At 32.6% G+C, this 20,267-nt stretch overlaps 1 protein-coding gene across 4 annotated transcripts in view; it reads right to left on the bottom strand.

The window, feature by feature from the left end:
* mamo (maternal gene required for meiosis) overlaps positions 1-20,267 on the bottom strand; it is a 150,779-nt gene that overhangs the window by 43,241 nt on the left and 87,271 nt on the right. The gene's annotated exons all lie outside the window — the stretch shown is intronic.

Genomic DNA, 20,267 nt, shown 5'->3' with positions numbered 1-20,267 from the left:
GCATTCCAAACAATCTCTGTATCTTTTCACGCCTCCTAGTTTTAGTATCACTTTTCAACCTTTCAACCAAACTCTCATGGGCCATGCATGGCACACCATATTGTATTGACGTAATAATAATTATATATGACACTCTGGTTAACAAATTTATGAGGTATTTCATGTAGGTATATAAAAAAGTGAGATAATAACAGGTCCTTAAGAATTGAAACTTGTGGTGTTTACAAAATTTAATAAAAATAATAGTTTAAAAACCAATAAATATAACAATGAATACAGTGCTCGCATGGAAATGATTTTTGGTAATATTGCATTGCCAATGATGTGGGTCATTAGATGGTCATTGAGGACCATCCATAAATTAATATCATAAGATAATTTCCCGTAGTTTACCCAACAATCCCTCATTCCCTCTTTCCCCATCATCACACTTATTTACAAAAATTTTAACCCCCCTCCCTTCGTTAAAAAAAATAAATATTGAAACCCCCACTGGACACCCTTCGCCGCAAAGTGTTACATTGTATATGACGTCTTACCTGCCTTAGTGTATGGCGTCATATATGGACGACCCCTTAGTAGGTGAAAACTTGGTAGCAAAAATATTCATTTATAGACAGTTCAATTGTATCTAATCATTTAAATATTATTATTATACATACCTACATAATTTAAAAACACATCAGAAACATAGGTAGGTACCTACATATTACTAAAAAAAATATTCAAAAAAATATGACGCCGGACGGGACACGACCCCGCATCCATCAGATTCCAGCAAATCGTCTATTTAATTCTAAACTATTCTGAACGCCAAACCATAAAATGTGCAGGAAAGCGAAATTTAGAAATTACGAACCTTTTCTTAATTCGATTTTAGTTCTGTAATATCTAAATAATAAAATAAACATCTTTTGTATTTCAAATTACAAATAATTTTGTGGAATTTTTTCCAATTTCATATTTATGAAAAATTCAATAATGCCACTTAGGATACTTAAGAAGTGGCATGAAAATAATTGTTTCTTAGATTCAATTTTAATATTGATAAATGTTGGAAATTTCATACAGAATCGATTGATGTAAAAAACGCATTTCGAAAAATTGGCATTTAGGATAGTTATGCTTCAACAATTGAACAACCTGCGTCCTACTTAATTACGACAAAATACTTCTTCTTGATCTTGTGAACTATTAGTCGAATAAAAAGAATAGTTTAATATAATAGTGACTGCGTATTTGTCACCAGTCTATCAATATTGATATCGTAAAATTATGTTATTAATTTACCAATTTATTGTACTTACTCGTTAAATTATTGATTTGGCGACACATGGTGTCTATTCTGTGAATATATTTTTTTTATTATTGATTGATTGGCCCGTTTAAAATAGTTGACAGTAATATTGAGTGAAAGTTTCGTGCGTTGATTCTATAGCCTAGTAAAACACAAAGTATCACGACTACACACTGAAATAATTTGTTGCTATGCAAGCAAACATTATTACTGCACAGTATTCATTATAATATTTTGCCAAATGTTTAACGATTATTGACATGGTCTACAGACGAAATTAGATTTAGATTACTGACATAGACACATTCATGAAATACGACATATTATTATATAGTATTTTTTAACACTGTACACATTTTATAACTCTATAGAAAGGCACGAGGCATCGATTACCTAGTGCAGTGATGGCAAACCTATAGCACGCGTTTAAAGAGAAAAAATCATACCTATAATAATAATAATAAATGACAGATCGCACTGTATAAAAAAAGCAGGCAAATACTCTTCGAGGATAAGCACTAGAATAAGTATAATGTAAATATATAATTGCGTAGGTCGGTTCTAGGTAATAATATCGCACTCATCTCATCAGGCGGCGGGGAATGCTGCGCCCCGATTCTCTGATGTTGATCGATTTACAATGTTTGAGACCACTATAGCGAGAGAATGTCTCATCTGATCTCAGCAATGATGTTGTCAATTTGTACGTAAAGAATCAACCTGATTAATACAATTTCATTTCTACTCACAAAAATGGATATCTCAAATAAGAAACAAGAGCTTGGTAGAGCTAGGCGTTGTTTGGCAGATAGTTTGAAAATTGGTGGACCGAAATGTATGGCGTAATTGAAAAAATTGATAAACCTATATGTGTGCTATGTTCTGTGAGTGGTATATAGATTCAGCATCATTTTTTAATAGGATTCTTAAAAAAATCCACATGAAAAACTGTGCATGTCAGTCGAAAAATTATATTTGGGAAATTTTGGCACGCGTACGTAAAAAGGTTCGCCAACCCTGAACTAGTGAAATATATCACAGAAATACCCAGGATCGAGAACATCATGATTTTGGACACAGAAAATGTTCCATAAATGGTTCCAGGAAGAACCTGGTTTCGGATTTATTTATTTTAACCATATAGCAGTGGTGAAGGGTGGAGGTAGGATGTAGAGATCCGATATAAATAATGCATACTAAATTTTGTAAGTCATACATATGTATTTCCATTAAAGTAAGAATACAAATTACAGATAGTGCTGGTTAGTTTTTAAAACTTAATTAAACCCTGCCTAAGTTAATTCTTGATAGTGGAGGTAGGCTGTAGAGATCTGATAAAAATAGTATAGATACAATTTGTTTGTCATACTTATTTGTTTTTGTTGAATTAATAATTATAAATTGCAGATTAATTTTGTAAGATTTTTAAAATTCAAGTAACTCCTAAAAACATGTTTGAATGTTAACGAGAGGAAAGACGAAATTGAATGAGTAGTTAATCAATATTCTCGAAGATGCCGACATTCAAATCATTTAATTTATAGTCGATAAGACTGGGGCCTATCATAGACCGAAAATATGTAAGCGTAAGAAGGCATTAAACTAAAACCACAATAGATACAAAAAATATTCAATATATAAAATATCTAAAATAATTACTTATGTATAATTTAATAGCACAATTTGAGATATTTTATAAACGATTTTTTTTATTTACTATGGCTTCTTTTAAGCATGTTTAATTCCTTTTAAAAAAAACTAACTAAGCCAATCTATAATTTGTATTCTTCAGTTAATGACAACTAATAAGTAAGTTCATATGACTGATAAAGTTTAGTGTGCACTATTTGTAGGATCTCCACAGCCTAGTTACATCCTTCGAAATTGCTATATATAGTAATACTATTTCAATAAACATAAACCAAAAAAAAATAATTATTACAATTTTATTATTAACTACACGGCGACTATTTAAATATACCTATATACTTATTTTAAAAGTACCTATGATTCACAAACGTCTATTTATTTTCGAATTTCATAGAATCGTCCTAGATCCAATATTAGTAAGTATGTTTAGAATTCTGAGTAGCAAATACTTGGCCGATTGATAAAAAATGACAATAAATACCGAATATAGACCAACATTGTACGAAATTGTGATATCTAATATATAAAGGAAATTTGCCTCTTAAAACAACTTAATAACTTAAATTATTATTAGATGAAATATTTATTTTAAAAATTGTGTGGAAACCGCAATCATTATAGTTGGATCAAATAATATTCACCTGTCACACTGAATGCAACTATAGTATTCAAAATAAATGCATTAGTGATTGCAAATCCAAATTACGAAAAATAATCCAACCGACAAATTACGAATTATAATTCAACAAAAAAAAAAACAATGAATGTCCAAAAATTGCAGTAAAAAGTAAAGTAAAAAAATGTTAAGAGATAGTTGATCTAATGATAATTATTCAACAAAATACCAGACCCAAATATAAACATGGACTGTTCCTATTTGAACGCAAAATTATAATATAATATTGAAGTTCTCTCCAAAATTAGTTGCGACTAACACTGGAGTTGATCATAGTGATACGTGGGGTGCCCCAAATACTTTCTTGTAGGAACTTAGCAGAATATACACATTAAGAACCTCAAACATTTTCCATTCACAATTATTGCGTAAGTATAAATTTCAATGGGATGGAACAAATCTTTGGAATTATAACACATAATTTTAAAAGGCGTCAAAAATATTGTATTTAAAAAGTAAAGTTGTGGTATAATCATACACTATCCTGGATTGAATTTATAATCCGTGGATTATGGAATACTATTTAACAAATATTACGTAAAAACTAGTGAATTTTGCCCATTTTTTGTCGACTATTTAATATCAGATAACAGAAAAATACAAGAAATTTCAGATTATTTATTTATATTTCCAATCCAGAAAAATTGCTAAGATTTTAATATTTTTTTTATTAACTTTTCGGTGATCACTTTGAAATAGATACTTGGATTCCAACATTTTCCCTCCCGGGGATTAATAAAACGAGTGAAATCCTTGAAAACAGGACGCTGGGATTGAAAACTTTAGCTCAGATTACTACTAATCTCAATAAATAAGACTTCAACAAAATATGACACCGGAGGTAACGTTTTTTATACTTGTACCATAAACCAGTGCTCCGCAACCTTTTCCCACCCACAGCACACCAAAGGTCTTCCCAGAATTCCGCGGCACACCACACGTAAAACAATTTATTTATACACCAAAACATGGACCCCACATCCTGAAGGGGAGACCCTAGGCCAAGATCTTTGGCGGCCCCCCCTACCTATAGCTGAGGTTGAAGACAGCGTGATACTCTAAAATAGCATTTTTAAAATAGTATTCGAGGTAAAATTAATGGTATTGATTTTATGTTTAGCAATTTTTCGTATGGTTATATTATATTAATATAATTATGATTAGTTGTCAGGTTAGGAATAATTATTTGTCGAGTATTGACACAATTATAATAAATTGTATTCTACAATAAGATGTCTTAAAATATTAATACTAGCGTAGTAAAATAGCACCGCAGGCGACTTTTTTTTTACTCGAAAATGGGAGCTGAACTGCGATAGTTATGTCGGAAATCCGAGGATATTTTTTATTAACCGAAATTCAGAAAATAAATAACCAATGGAACATCGGCGAAGTTCGGTTTTAGCGTCCCGTCATTTATCAATTCAACAAATTCCTCTCGAATTTATAGGAAAAGCGCTTCTATAGAATTTTTGGCATTGGTTGCAAAAGGGTTTCGTAACCAGTCACATTGATTGTATGAAAGTACTGATGAAATTTCTTATGCAGCAAAGTTAAATGTTTTTGAAACGGATCCAAAATTCATTGCTTGTTTTCAATGGTGGTCTGGTAGTTCTTTTGGAACATTTGTAGAGATCCTTCTGCCAAAGTTCGAGTTTATTTTTGAATTCTGCTAATTTATCAGAGCACGTCAATATAGTTTCATTCTGACCTTGCATTGTTTTATTAAGTTCATGTAGGTGCTCAAATATATTACCAGTCATCTACGCAATTGCACCGCGGCACACCTAGCATCGTCTCATGGCACACCAGTGTGCCGCGGCACACCGGTTGCGGAGCACTGCCATAAACCATAACCAATTTATATAGTATAAAGCCTAAGAGCGCGATGCAGAATCATACTGAGGTGCGTAAGTCCCTAAGATACGCGTCCAACTTTAAGGGGCCGCTGAAGAGCGCGACATTCAAATATAATTCAGTATAAAAAGGACCTCGGCGTCGTAACTACGTTAATTTAAATCGATCATTTCGCAAAAATCACTAATCATCGGAGATTTTATTTCAAGAAACATTATTATTATTATTGAAATTGTCTGCCGCTGAACTTTATTATTATTTTATAAACACCTGCAAGATATAAGCCGATCAGAAAACAGGGCTGTCAAAATAATAATAAGAATTAATATTTTTAAAATGTTAATTTCATCATAGTTTTTAATCAAACCTGTGCAAGTACGTACTGATAACTTGGGTGGATTTTGTAGCAAACATACTATTGATATATATACGGGTATATTAGTATTATAACCCAATTCAAATTGAACATAGGTTGATACTCAAATATTATTATAGTATGTTTATGATTTCGAGAAAATAATACGATGGTATAATTAATCCATATTAATTATTTGAAAACATTACATTCGCACTTTGCAAGATAACATCAAAATGTGTATATACTTATCTAAATGACGAATGACATTCATGAGTGAGCACGGCTGAAAGCTTGGAAATGTGTTTTTTTCTATTTCAAAATCTTTTAATTGTGTATTATTTTATTACAGATTCAAGGCCAACTTCATATAACTAATAAAAAATACTGTTTGTTTCTACGAATAAAAAAAGTCAGGAAGGACGATGTGTACAAATCACGGCAATCAGAAAGGCCGGCAAATATGGCCGACAATGCGTGATACACAAACATAAAATACACAAAATTACAAACACATTCGAAGTTTGCCGCACACGTACAGACCACGTGATATTTGTTTACGCAAAATCGTCGCTTTTCAAAATGGCGAATTTGATTACCAGATTTTACTGCGATGAATCAGTATGTTCCTTCTTGTCTTTTTTTATTCGTAGGTTTGTTTACTATGTACACCGAGAAATTTCCATTTATAAAATCGGAAACGATTTTTACAGAAGAGTTTTGGAATATAATGCAACCAAAACTGGAAAAAATTCTATCATGGGTGTTGACTTCCTGAAATAGTTAACCCCAGGTCCATGCCACTACGTGAACCACAGTGGATATTAAGCCATTTCCACACTGGCAACCTCATTAAATTTTACGATACCATAATTGCTTAAGAAATTTTACGATAATCATCATAATTATCGTAAAATCTAACGAGGTTGCCAGCAACTTAACTTGTTGCCAGTGTGGACCCGGCATTAGATGCACAAAACTTAAATAATATATATTATAAATAAAAATTTAAAATTATAATTATTTATGATTTATGTCTTCGACAGCCCTGATGAAATAAATGTGAAATATGAGTCGGATCAGTCATAGAGCAAATTTATTGACACAAACAACTTTCACACGACCTTTTTATATTAACTAGTAGACCAGATATTATGGACCACATGTTAAAAAAATCATATTTTCAATTCTCAAGGCCAATTCTGTAGAACGTCCCCTTAAGAAGTTGATTTCGACAACCTAAATTCAGTGAGAAAATGTATATTATTCTTATTAGAATGCCTAAGTGGAAGAGAGAAAGAATATGCGATATGTTTTTCTTGTGAGAACGGCTGTTTAACGTCGACAACTCTGCATTACGCTCTGACACTCACAAAATAATTATATTATAATATTTTATTATTGAATTCCTACATTTTATAATTTTTTTTTAAAGATTTGTCAAGCTTTATTTCTCAGAATTGCATTATGTTCAAATATTTCCAAATACATATATCGATGTGTCATTTATAATGCATATTATAACTATTATAAGGTATCTACTCATCTAAATCGTTGGTGGTCATTTAGAAAATTCTCAGAATTGCATGAGGTACTGAAATGTAATACGCGAAGTTACCACAAATTAAAAAGAAAACAAACATTCGATAGCCGCTAGGTACTTCTATTAGACATGTACTAGTTCCCAAGTTATTCAATTATAATGACGATATTATTTGACCAATTTCATTACCTAGGCACCACATATTTTTTATAGATAATACCTACTTTAAAAAAATTTCACGCTGTCCACGTAAGTGTATGGCATAAAGCCCACCAAAAAAGCGTTCGGTGCGCTCACTACTGAGTAGGCCCCCTCCCACCCGCGCATTATCCTTTACCTATGTAATAAGGGGCTCAAGGAGCACAAAATAATTATTATTATCAGCGTCTCTCATAACAAAGCAATAATAATATTATTAAATTTCTCGGGGCTTGTAATTAATATCGGACACGCAATAACTAAACAAAGAGTTCGCTGTTCTTAAATAATGGCTTCTCGCTCGTCTATCGACGACGCTTCGAGGAGCGTGATTTTGCTTGCCGTGTTCAATGAATGGACTACGTTGTATTTTCGTTAATTCGTCCGGCTGAAAAGCCACACAACGGTGACTCATGGGGCAGGCGGGCACAAAGCGTCGTCAAATCCAGTGTGTGCTGGCGTATTTGATAACGTTGTATTTTCGATGATTTACACGCCACTTGTGAAATTTTGCGCGAGAGCCCCACTCGCGCCGTTAAGTGGGTTTTAGGCATAAGACGTTACCTGAAAATCCATACCTAAATAGTTGAATATTATATTAAACCCACCTGTGCTGTATCAAAACATCATATTTATAAATTAGAAAAAAGGCAACAATTACTTAATTGGCCCTAAAGTTTTATTTTCGACCATGTCCGATCCTAATAAGATCATAATATCAAAACAGAGTGGACGTTTGTATTAACAATTTTTTTTTACGAGAAATGGATGTAATCTACTTGCTCAACCTATTAGATCCATACTCGAATTGAAAAATAATATTTAATAATATGTCTACTTGAAAGACCAAGGATTCGAACGTAAGACCCACGACGCTACAGGGCATAGGCCGAGGCTTAAGCCACGCGGTCATCGTGGGTGTTTAATGATGAATAAAGTCCTGTCATCTACAAATGGCAATAATAGCTAGCTAGGGAAATCATAAAAAAATTAACATACCTACATAACTTGAAAAGACCTCACATATATACCTACTAGAAAAAATTACATATGAAAAAAATAACGCCAGTTAAAATGATCGTAATTAAGTAGGAGGCCCGTAGCTTAATTGGTTAACTATTGGCGAGATACCAATGGATATACATACTGGTTCAAATCCCATCGGGCGTCATATTTTTCTCAAAGTATATATCTGAGGTGTTTTTAAGTTACGTATGTTCAATATATAGAATGTTGCATTCTCAAATCTTGTGAATTATCCGTTGAATAAAAAAAATGGTTAATAAAAAAAATGGATCGTAGTGATATTGGGAAGCACTGATCTAAGCGAATTGAACTGAGGGCTGAATCTATGTACATCATTTGGAATGTCAAAACTATAACAAAAAATATATAATATTAGACTGTAGTATATAGATACGCATACATAACATTGTAAAAAAACAGAATACATATTACAAGGCACGTATATTTTTGGTTGGCACGAGAGATTAGTATTTCCCAAGATCAAGGTCCCAGAGTGTGCGTAACTTTGGCACTGCCGTGTGCTAAAACATGCCAATAATAATAATATATATACAGACATAACTACCCGCCTGAATATATGTAATATATCCGCTGAAATTAATATAATATATCGTCACTGTCCTGGCAGAATACACTAATTCGAGAAATTGACATATTGAGTTAGTTATACCAAAATGTTCCTTATTTCAAACTTTACCGTCTGGAAACCTTCTTAATAAATAAACAGTTTTTATTTTAAAGTCATCCTTTTTACGAATACTTAATAAACTCACATAATAGACCATTTCAAACATTTTAACAACTTCAAAGTCAAATTACTCAAAACTAGTATTCTCCAGTTAGTGTGTTCTCCCAGAACAGAGACGATATTATTGGCCAAATTTCTGACATAAGCGATGTGCTTAGTAATATTAAAATCTTGAATATAATATGTGAAATACAAAGTAGGTACCAATTACCAGGCGTGCACACAGAACAATGTTTTGGGAGTAGGTGCATTTTGAAAAAAATATCCATAATCTATTATTGATTTTAGCGCGGCAGAAAGAGGCGGGGTTAATAAAATCTAGAAGCTTTTTCGTAGCTTCAACAGCGAGCACCCGCATTTCTCCGGATACAACCCTCATACCCAGAAACTTTGCATTTTCAGTCTAACGATAAATACCTACCGAGATTGCAGCTATAACTAACAGTGCTCACCAAGTTATTGCGAGCTGTCGCATCTGCAAGTAATTATCGAATGCGTATGGCCTAACGGTCATAATTATTAGGATCATCAGTATTCGTTTGTGTTGTCCGCGCTGTTTTTTCTTTTAGATATGCTGCATCAAAATATTCAAGCAAAAATTAGATACCCCAGATGGTTGCATCAATTCGTGAGTGCCATGGGTCTTCCAAAGACCACAGTCATAGAATGCCGAGTGGATTGGGACCAACCCGTTGAGAAGGGTTTCGTTCCGTGTCTGCGCACCTGCCATCTACTAATATAATTACATATTTAGTTATAGTATATAGTAGTTATAGTAGGTATTATTAATAGTCATTGTGTTGCGCCTGTGAAATGCAAAAGTACTTAGAAAGTTGATTTTTAAGCTATGCTCTAAAGGTAAAGTCTAAAGTCATTACGTTTTCTTTGAAATTGAGTAAAAATAGTTATTAATATGATCTGGTAAAATACAATAGTTTTATTTTGAAACATTCCTGCACTCAATAAATGGTAAATTTTAGTGGTAGATACTCTATTAAATGTTATGTTTTGGTTGCCGTTTTAAAGTGCTCTATGCAGTATTACGGACTTTGACGTGAGTCAGGAGCATATATTATTTTGATAACTGAAAGTCCGGGGGATTCTTAGTACCGCAGGCCGCCGCTAATACGTACAGTCAAGATAATATACTGATAAGTGTATCAGACTGTCCGTCTTTTTTCCGGTGTCATGACAATTTTTGACTGGACACGGTGGAATCGCTGTCATAGGCTCTATAAGCTTAGATTTATCACCCTATCATTTTGATGTGATGATTAAGATTGAGTCTGGTTTAGGGCGGGTTGGTTTGAAGGGGGTCTATATTTAGGCTGTCTTTCCAATTTCACTTTTTTTTTTTTTAAATGTTAGGTATGTTGTTTTTCAAGGTTTGTTTGTTTAAAATTCAGTCGATTAAGTGAATGGATAACATGTGCTTAGTTTACGAATTAAATAATAACTGTATTAAGTTTTAAATAGAATAAATAATAGCGGTCAGAAATAATTAATTAAAAAACTACCCCTGAAACGAAAAGGGAGAACTCATGGAAAATGACGTCCTGCCAGAAGATCGACATTGTGGTTGAGGAATCTAAGTAATTGGTCTTATAACAGCCGAACTTCTTTGCTTCTGGCAGCGATCTCAAGGGTGGAGATCTTTTATGATTGCCAACCCTTGCAAAGGAGACGGCAGTTGAAAAAGAATAAGAATTAAAAGGGGTGGAAATTTCATGAAATCATAAATTCATGCATTCTGTATTCGTATAATAAAATAAAGATGCTCAGGTCTTTGTAAGACATTATAATGAAGTATTTCTTAATGGCTAAATAAAATGCGTATAACCGGTTATGGCTATGAACCGGAACTACATATTGTTTGAATATTTTTATCTTTGGATCGAGGCTTGTGTGGATTCTTTTCTAAAGCTTATTCTGATAATTTTGATGCGTCATATGAAATGCACGCCTACAAAATGCCTTATCGATAATGTGAGAATTGATTCAATCCACGAGAAACATAATATACATAGTTACACAAACTAATATATGCCAAAATACATGTTCTATTATGTTAAAGTTACTATCAAGCGCTGGGAAGTTGCATACTTTGGCCATATCTTCCGCAGTGAGGTATGATTTACTCCAACTAAGGGAAGTAGCCCTTGAAACCGCCTAACCCACAGGTTCTCAAACTTATTTCGACCACCGCCCACTTTGAGATGATCCCTCAAAGCCTCCAAGCCTCACTTAAAAACAGCTGTAAGTCGCCGCGTTCAGTAACTTGCAGCCGATTTCTCTTTTTAGTTATTAATTTCATTTGGTTAACTTAACCATAGACTAAGTACATGAAAAAACTGCATCCACAGTATTACATGCGTAAGTGACTCTAATTTAATCGTCTTTACGGGACTGCAAGCATTCGAGTAGTAAGTTGCATCTCAAGTGGTGTCGTGTCTAGATTCCGTCGGATTTTTATAGATAGAATTTGTCTGCCGTCGCCCCTCTACATTTCATTAACGCCCCCTAATTTTCTTTCAGCCTTCTACTGCCCCCCTGAAAGCCTCCATCGCCCACTTTGAGAAAGACTGGCCTAACCTTCAGCCACTTTTATCCCGCGCCAACGTTATCATCAATATCATTATAACATGTCGTATATCTCGTGTGAAAAGCAAATGTACTTAATATTTAATTTCCCCGAATCCGTGGTTTAAATTAAAATGAAAACAAATCCTACGATATAAACCCTTCTATATCATTATCTACTACTATTCATGACCAAGGTTTGGCTATCTATATAGCCATATATTCATGGATTTATCAGCTTCCAAAAATCATGAGATGTCGAGCGGCAAAACTGAGTCTCAAAGTAAATACTTTTGAATGTGTTAAACGTTGGACTATAACGCCGTGGGCCCCAGGTTCGAATCCTGGGTCTGGCAAGTACACATATTGTTTTTCAATTTGTGTGTGAGTCAGGGTATGGACCTAATAGGTTGAACAAGTAGCTGACATCCATTTCTCGTAAACACAAAATCTGTTAATACAAACCTCCACTTTGTGGAGGCCCATATGATCCTATTAGGATCGGACATGGTCGAAATAATTTATTATTTCCTACATTATTTTTATTAGATGTAGATAAGTATCTATATTGATTACGTAATGGGAGCATTGTTTTATTTTAAAGTGGTTGTATGCCCATCTCATTATAAAGCCGTATGCTCAGAATAAATTTAATGAGTTTTTCATTTTTAATAGTAGGTAGATAAATGTGTAAATAAGTAACATATAAAATTAAATAAAGGAAAGAATTGTGTTCCAAATAACTGAATCGACACTTAAAATGCATTCTATACAAATATTCAAATACCAGTTGTCATGCAAGACTCAAAAAGTGGTGCATGACAGCACATTTTAGAGGAGCGTGCTGTGTGGTATATTAGGACCTATCAATGACAAAAATTAGTGGTGGAAACTAGGTGTATGCTTAGTGCAAGAACCGCCATATATATGCATGACAAAAACTGATATTCGGGAAACCGAAAGGCATAGGAAAAGGTGGTTAATCTGGTGTAAAATTAATGACCTTGAACTTCAAAAATTGGAGGGATTTGGCTTTGGACATATCTGGATGGTGGCGGATGCCGGATGAGACCAATACCCAAATAGCATTGTAGCTCCAGAAAAAAGAAGTGTAACTCTATACCGAGTAACGTTAACAAAAAGTAATTATCTAGTCAGCAGTCAATGTGTTAGTATTATTTGTCTATGATTTCTAAATATTTGCCTTTTGATCAGCGTTTTGACTATTTACTTGATACCAAAATATAGACTTTTTTAAATAGGTCTCTTGTTCCGTTAATACTAAAAAGCTACAGGACCAATATTAGTGAAACTTGTACAGATTATACATTACATTGTGGGTGCCAATTTAACAAAGTTTCGTCTCGATATCTATAAAAGTTCCAAAAGTCGAAAATAGAACATTTTGAGTGGATTAATAGAAAAATGGTTTCTTTCCATCACCTACCTACACAATATTTAATTATGCGGATACAAATAATTACACAGTTTCGAGGAGGTTTTAGACATGTTAGTATACCTATGTTTTATTGTATTATATTAATCCACTGTTTAAATAATAAATAAAAACTCTATTTGTCTGAATGTCAACATTACACAGTGTGGCTGCTGTACATAGGTACCTATATTTAAAAAAAAATTAAGCCCTTTTACTTCTCACATGCTCATTTATAACGTGGTCAAATATCAGCGTGCCGCGTGCCTAAATCCAACCGTTGTATATGTATTTATTTTGTATATTGGTGTAGTTACATTTATTTTCGTATCGGACGATGCCGCAAATGTTGCTAATAGGTGAGAAATAAATTAATATGGCGTGTCAGAGTTAGACCACACGTTACCTGAACGGACAATGCTATTGCAAAATCTTAATTAATTGACATAACATACTATATTATAATGCATTGCATCGTTGACAGCAGTTTGCGAATAATTCTGATCAGTGTTTGTATAAATATAACTCCTCGCAGTTGGCTGGAATGTGCGTAGGTTATTTACATTGAATTTTATTTATACAGTCAAACTGTTTCATAATGTATGAATGAACCACTGCGGTGTCTATGTATGTAGGTATGCAATAATAAAATAAAACTGCGCGGCCTTGACGCTACAAGCAAGATCACGGTTAAGGACATTTGAGAATGTGTGCTTTTTGCTGATAATTCACCAAAGTAGAGCGATGCTCGATTAATAATTTCTCACGTGGAAAAGTGAGTTTTCCTATTACGCTCTAGCGGAACACAGAATTAATGTGAAGAGGGTTTCCTTCTGTATGGCCCCCACATCCTGACGCGGGCCCCCAGGCCAAGATCTTTGGCTAGCCCACCTACCTATCACAAAGGTTAATGGAAGTGTGATGCTCTGCAGTGGCGTTTCTAAAATTATATACGGGAATTATCATTATACCTAGTCCTATAATACCAATCATCATCATTTATAATATGTAATAGTCTTGAAGTAAAATAGACTTTTTATTGGAGTAAATTTAGACTAAAGGCCTGTTAGCCCCCCTCCCCACAGAACAGATAATAAATAGAATACCGATAGGCTATATTCAATACGCCGCATATTAAAATCCGCCTACGAAAATGAAGCACGCATTATGCACGTGCAATAGTGTGTGTAATACACCAACATTAAATGAGCGTAAATGCATAAACCGAGAGCAGTTTTGAGTATTCGACGTACAGCGCATTCTTGACACGTGTGTAAGTTTAACCCGGATTCTTCCTTACTCGATTCGGTTACCTGCTATCACCTTACCCGTTAGATATTTCAGTTCCCATTATTTCTGAGTTCCCTGCCCCCTCCCTTGTGGGGGCCATGACCTTCTGAGTGTAGCTGTAGCAAGGTTTAACTCTAGAATATGGAAAAATATGTAATATACTTAAAGACGTGTCAAAAAATAGGTTATTTTTAATAGTAAGTTTTATAACATGCATTAAAGTAAGCGAAACGCGCATTCAACATTGGTCATCTTTAAGAACACTCGGAGTATTTGATGTTTCTTGCGTTTTATAGCCTAACCGTAATAAGGTAATGAACTTAACGTGCTTCAAAGCCTCCATAAAATTCTCCGCATACTAATACATACTAATAGTGATATGTCACAACGTAGAGTTGTCGTCGTGTGCGGAGACCCTTACACCTACTTCAGTGGCGAAGCGTGGATGTAGGCCGTTAAGATCCTAAAAAATAGTACACACACAATTTTATCAGTCATGGGTATGTACTTATTTTCATTAGACTAAGTCTACACATTGCAAATAGTGTTTGTCAGTATCTATTTAAAATTAAATTAAATCCTGTGTAAACAAAGTAATAATAAATAGTCAAAAAATATTCGTCTATATACCATTAAATCATACTTAATTTTAGATATTTTGTAGTACCAAAAATATGTTGTATCTTTTATAATTTGGATTAGGCATGGTTAATTGAATATAAAAATAAAACAAACAATACCATCTGTACCTAATAATTATGTTTTCGTAATTTAACGAACACACAAGTATGACTGAAAAAGTGTGCACTATTTTCGCGGGATCACCTATTACAGACGATATCTATAGCATATCTAAACTATTATGTTTTGTAATTAACTATTTCTTTTATTCAATGAATAATTCACAAGATTTAAGAATGTACCATTATAATTATTGAACATACATAATTTTGAAAAACAATTGATTTAGAAGAGCGCTGATGAGTAGGTATTAAAAAAGACAATAGTTAAAATTTGTCGCAATTAGTATGTCACCTTGTAGCATAGAAGATAATGCACGGAAGGGGCGCTCTCGTGGTGCAGTTGGTAAGGCGCTCGCCTTCCACCCGAGAGTTCCTGGGTTCGATTCCCAGTCATGACAAAAAACATTTATGTGTTTTTCTCAAAGCCTGGGTGTTTGTGATTGTTCAAAATTACTAACAACCACCTTGTACGAAAAAGCAAGGACATGGTTATTAATAATTCTAAAAAAAAAAAAAAAAAATCCAGGAGACGCAGGGCTCGATTCCCTGCCGGGGTGTCTTACTTTTTTCAAAAAGATTTTTTCTATTGGTTATTTTATTTTTTCAGAAGTGTTTTTCAAAATTGTATAACATTATATATAAAACTAACCAACACTTGCAATGTTTATTCTTAGTTCAATGAAAACAAATACGTATTACTGATAAAGTTTAGTGTGCACTATTTAAGTCGGATCTCCACAGCCCTACCTCCAAACTTCGCCACTGACCTACATATATTTAATTGAATATGTAATTTTTAGCTACAGTAAATATTTACTATGATTTTCGTAATGAATTAATTATCGTAGAATTAAATATAGCACATGTATATATTGTATATATTTATATATAGTGTTGACATATTGTATTAAGTATAATAATGTTTAAACCAATGAGCGTTAATTTAAAAATATTACAAGATAAAACTTTTTATATACCAGGTTTTTAAATTTTCTGTTGAATCATATAAACTTGACAATTCTATGTATTAATAAAAACTTTTTATTATACTTGATAGAAATACTGAATAAATATTATAGAATACTGAAATGTCATTTTGATATTTCATATTACTGTTAGATAATTACAAGATAAAAAGGTTCACATATTACTATTACAAACATATTACTGTTCAAGAATTACAAGATAAAAAGAACTTTTTATATATAACGTTTTTATATTTTCTGTTGTATTATTATGCTCAATATGCTCAAACTTGTACTTGATATGAAGTAAATAAAAAACAAACAAACAAATATAGCATACTGAAATGTCATATTGACATTTCATTTTGATTTCCATAGTAACGCACGTATATATTAACAATTTAGTTGCTAGGACCCATTTGGCAACCAACAATAATAACTTTCCATACAAAACAGAATTAACTAAAAATGAATTCAATTCTGCTTAAAAATGGCTAAAAGTATTAAAATAATGCATTGTCGTCGTGTTCTGATATATTCTAAAAGTTTCGAATGTCTAGCTAGTCGGGAAGTTACTTAAAAATCTTCAATCGTCCAATAAAAATTTTGGAAAAACAAGAAAAAAAAATGTACTGGACACACAAGAAAAAATTAGTACCGGACAAACTAGAATACGAGCTAATAAAAACGTGGTAAAATAAACAGGAAATCAATAGGAAAATCGGTTCGGTAACCTGCATATGATCAAAATAAAATTAATAATGTGTCGCTCACATCTCACAAATAGGCTACCTGTTGGTATTCAGGAATTTTTCTTTCAGACATAGTTGCATAACGTTAATAACACATCTACTTCGTAATAATATAACTAATAACATAAAAATAATTACCTATTGAGATATTATACATTTTTGGACAAAATAGTCTGGTTACTATGTTTTATTAATATGGTTCAATTAGTTACATGTAAATTGTGCGAATTACATTTAACCGTATAACATTTCACCGTGAGATCTCGTACTGGAAAGAGATAGCTGTATATCACTCAAATCAAAAAATGACTCGTTAGTGGTTTAATTAGATTCAATAAGACCATTAATTTGATATTGATTAATATCAAATAGTTGATAATAACGCTGTCATTATTAATAGATACTTATTTGATTAGTGCAACGTGATACTTACAAGCATCTACTTGCTAACTTAATTTTGAATCATTCATAATTTTCCTGTGTTTTCTTTATATACCTACCGGTGGTTTTTATTAAGTATTTTTTAAGTGTTTTATTTATACATAAATTTATTCTCCATGCTATACGGCCATCGGTTCTCGATACAGCTCACTTTAAACTGTGATTTACGTTGACACGGGTTTAATTGAACTATTTTTTTTTATTCAAAGATTAATACACAATTTCAATTTCAATTCAATTTCAATTTATTTTAACATATGGTGGACATTACAAATTATAAGTTTAAGACGTTCACAACATGACATGAAACATTATAAAGAAAAAAAGTGCTTAATAAAAACGATAAAAATGAAAATATAAAAAGAGAACTTAATAATATAAACATACAAAAGCAGTGAAAATACAATAAATTATACATCTATAGAAGTTCAAAAAAGTACACCGAGTTTTCTAAGGAGAATATAGGAAATTAATAACAAGATAAAAAGAACTTTTTATATACTTACGTTTTTGAATTTTCTGTTAAATCGTATAAACTTGACTTGACTAACTTAAACGATCAAAAAAAATTGTACTTGATAGAAATAGTGAATAATGAAATGTCATTTCATATTGCTTTCCATAGTAACGCACGTATATATTATTTAATAATTTAGTTTCTAGGACCCTCTAGCAACCAATAATGGTATCGAAATAACTTTTCATACAAAACAGAATTAACTAAAAATGAATTCAATTCTACTTAAAGATGGCTAAAAGTATTAAAAAATGCACTGTCATCGTGTTCTGATATATTCTAAAAGTTTCAAATGTCTAGCTAGTCGGGAAGTTATTTAAAAATCGATTGCAAGTAAGTAAGACAAATAAGAACACGACCTAAGAAAAACGTTGTAAATAAAATATAAGTACCACATTATCATCCCCAATTGACAATAGGTACCTAGATCGTCTATATTATATTTTTCTTTCAGTGTGCCGACATTTTCCACTGACAGAAATGATGTTTCATGCTTCACGCATCAGAATAAATTTTAAAACCATTTTCACACATTTTTTCCGCATTGAAAACGCGTTTAAATGGCGGCGGAATATACTTGGAGGGGGGAAAAAAAATACGTGGGCACCATGGACCGGTATAATCTTTGCGAACACTTACGTATATTATCCTATTTTAACGCAGACTTTCAAGGCTTTGCAAAAAATTAAATAATCTTGTGTACAAATTAGGCACAGTTTAAATTGTTTAGCAATCGGGCAGCATGAAACCGCACGTTTTGCACATTTCAGCCGATAAAGCTCGCGAAAAAAAAAATAATGAAAAAAATCAGATTTGCGAAGTTTTTTTTTCGCTTTTAAAGGTTGTTCACTGTCATGAAAACAATCAAAATTTTGTCACGGTATTTTTTTCGACAGGTAACACGCAGTATTGAAGAGTAGAACATTGTTTTGTATACTGAATTAAAAAAATGTCGATTATTCCTTAAGAAGTCCTTCCGTGAAAATTATACGTCGCACGACAAACAGGTTTTTTGTATAAGTACTTACTAAACGTATCTAAATATTGTCGGCTAATTATTTGATATAGTATACATGTAAATTGTACGTAAAACATTTCGCCGTGGCACAGTTCACCGTGTGCTTTTTATCGGAAAGAGATGACCGTATACTATATGGTCTCCAATTTTATTAGATTCAATATGAACATTAATTCAATTTTCATAGCTGATTTTGGCTAAATTCATGAATTCAAGAATGAAAACCTAACCTAACCTAACAAATAATCTAGTATAATATCGGTTATTTTCAAAAATTGTTTGCTGCTGGCTTCATGTAAAGTGTAAACCGACAAGAACCGTGTTTTATTTAGACATGAATTTTATGTCAGTACTATACGACCAAGTGAGGTTGGACGGTCTTTAATGTACGGCCATATATTTCCGATAAAACACCTCACGGGGAAGTGTGTTACGGCGAGCTGCGTAGGTACAAGTTTCCGGACACGATTTTATAGAGTCTAGAGTCTAGATAAAAGTTTCGATAATGATATTAGGCTGTTATTAATGGTGACTAAGAAAATTGAGTTGGCATACCTACAAATATAGGTATATTCCAAAGTGCATGTGTGCATTTCTTTTGTTACAAATCATAAAATGATATAGTTACCTAAAGTGTATATTAAAATAATGAATTCATATTGTATCTACATTCTTTAATAATTTTGATTGTTTGTCAATTAAAAAAATAATATATTAAGCTAAAATTTTTGATCGAAAAACAAACATAATCAAATAACCGGCATTTATTTAATTCTATATAGTTTAAGCATCGACTATAATATTATAGTCTAACTAACGTGAGCGTATATAAAATAACGATACGGCCGTGATCAACATGTTGGTCATACCTATATCATAGAGCTTAGATACTCATTGCAATGTGATCATAATTAAGTTTTGGCCGTTTTGGGTAATTTTGCCTGAGGTATTCTACACCGGTAAATCGATGAGTAGGTATAACTAATATTTATCATACGAGATAATAATATGCAAGATTGAAAGAATGAATTCGTCTCTTTTGGTCACAAAAAATGGCAAATATGCTCCGAAAATAGCTGCAGGTTAGTGTCGCAATCTTTTTTTTTTTTTTTTTTTTAATTGGAATGATAGTACAAAGTTTCAAAAATTATTATATTTGGGTGCGGAGGGAATATT

This window comes from Rhyacophila brunnea, unplaced genomic scaffold (assembly GCF_057557595.1).
Source record: "Rhyacophila brunnea isolate RB1 unplaced genomic scaffold, BYU_Rbru_1.0 scaffold_10, whole genome shotgun sequence".
Classification (NCBI taxonomy): Eukaryota; Metazoa; Arthropoda; class Insecta; order Trichoptera; family Rhyacophilidae; genus Rhyacophila; species Rhyacophila brunnea.
This window is presented reverse-complemented; position numbering and strand designations above follow the sequence as displayed.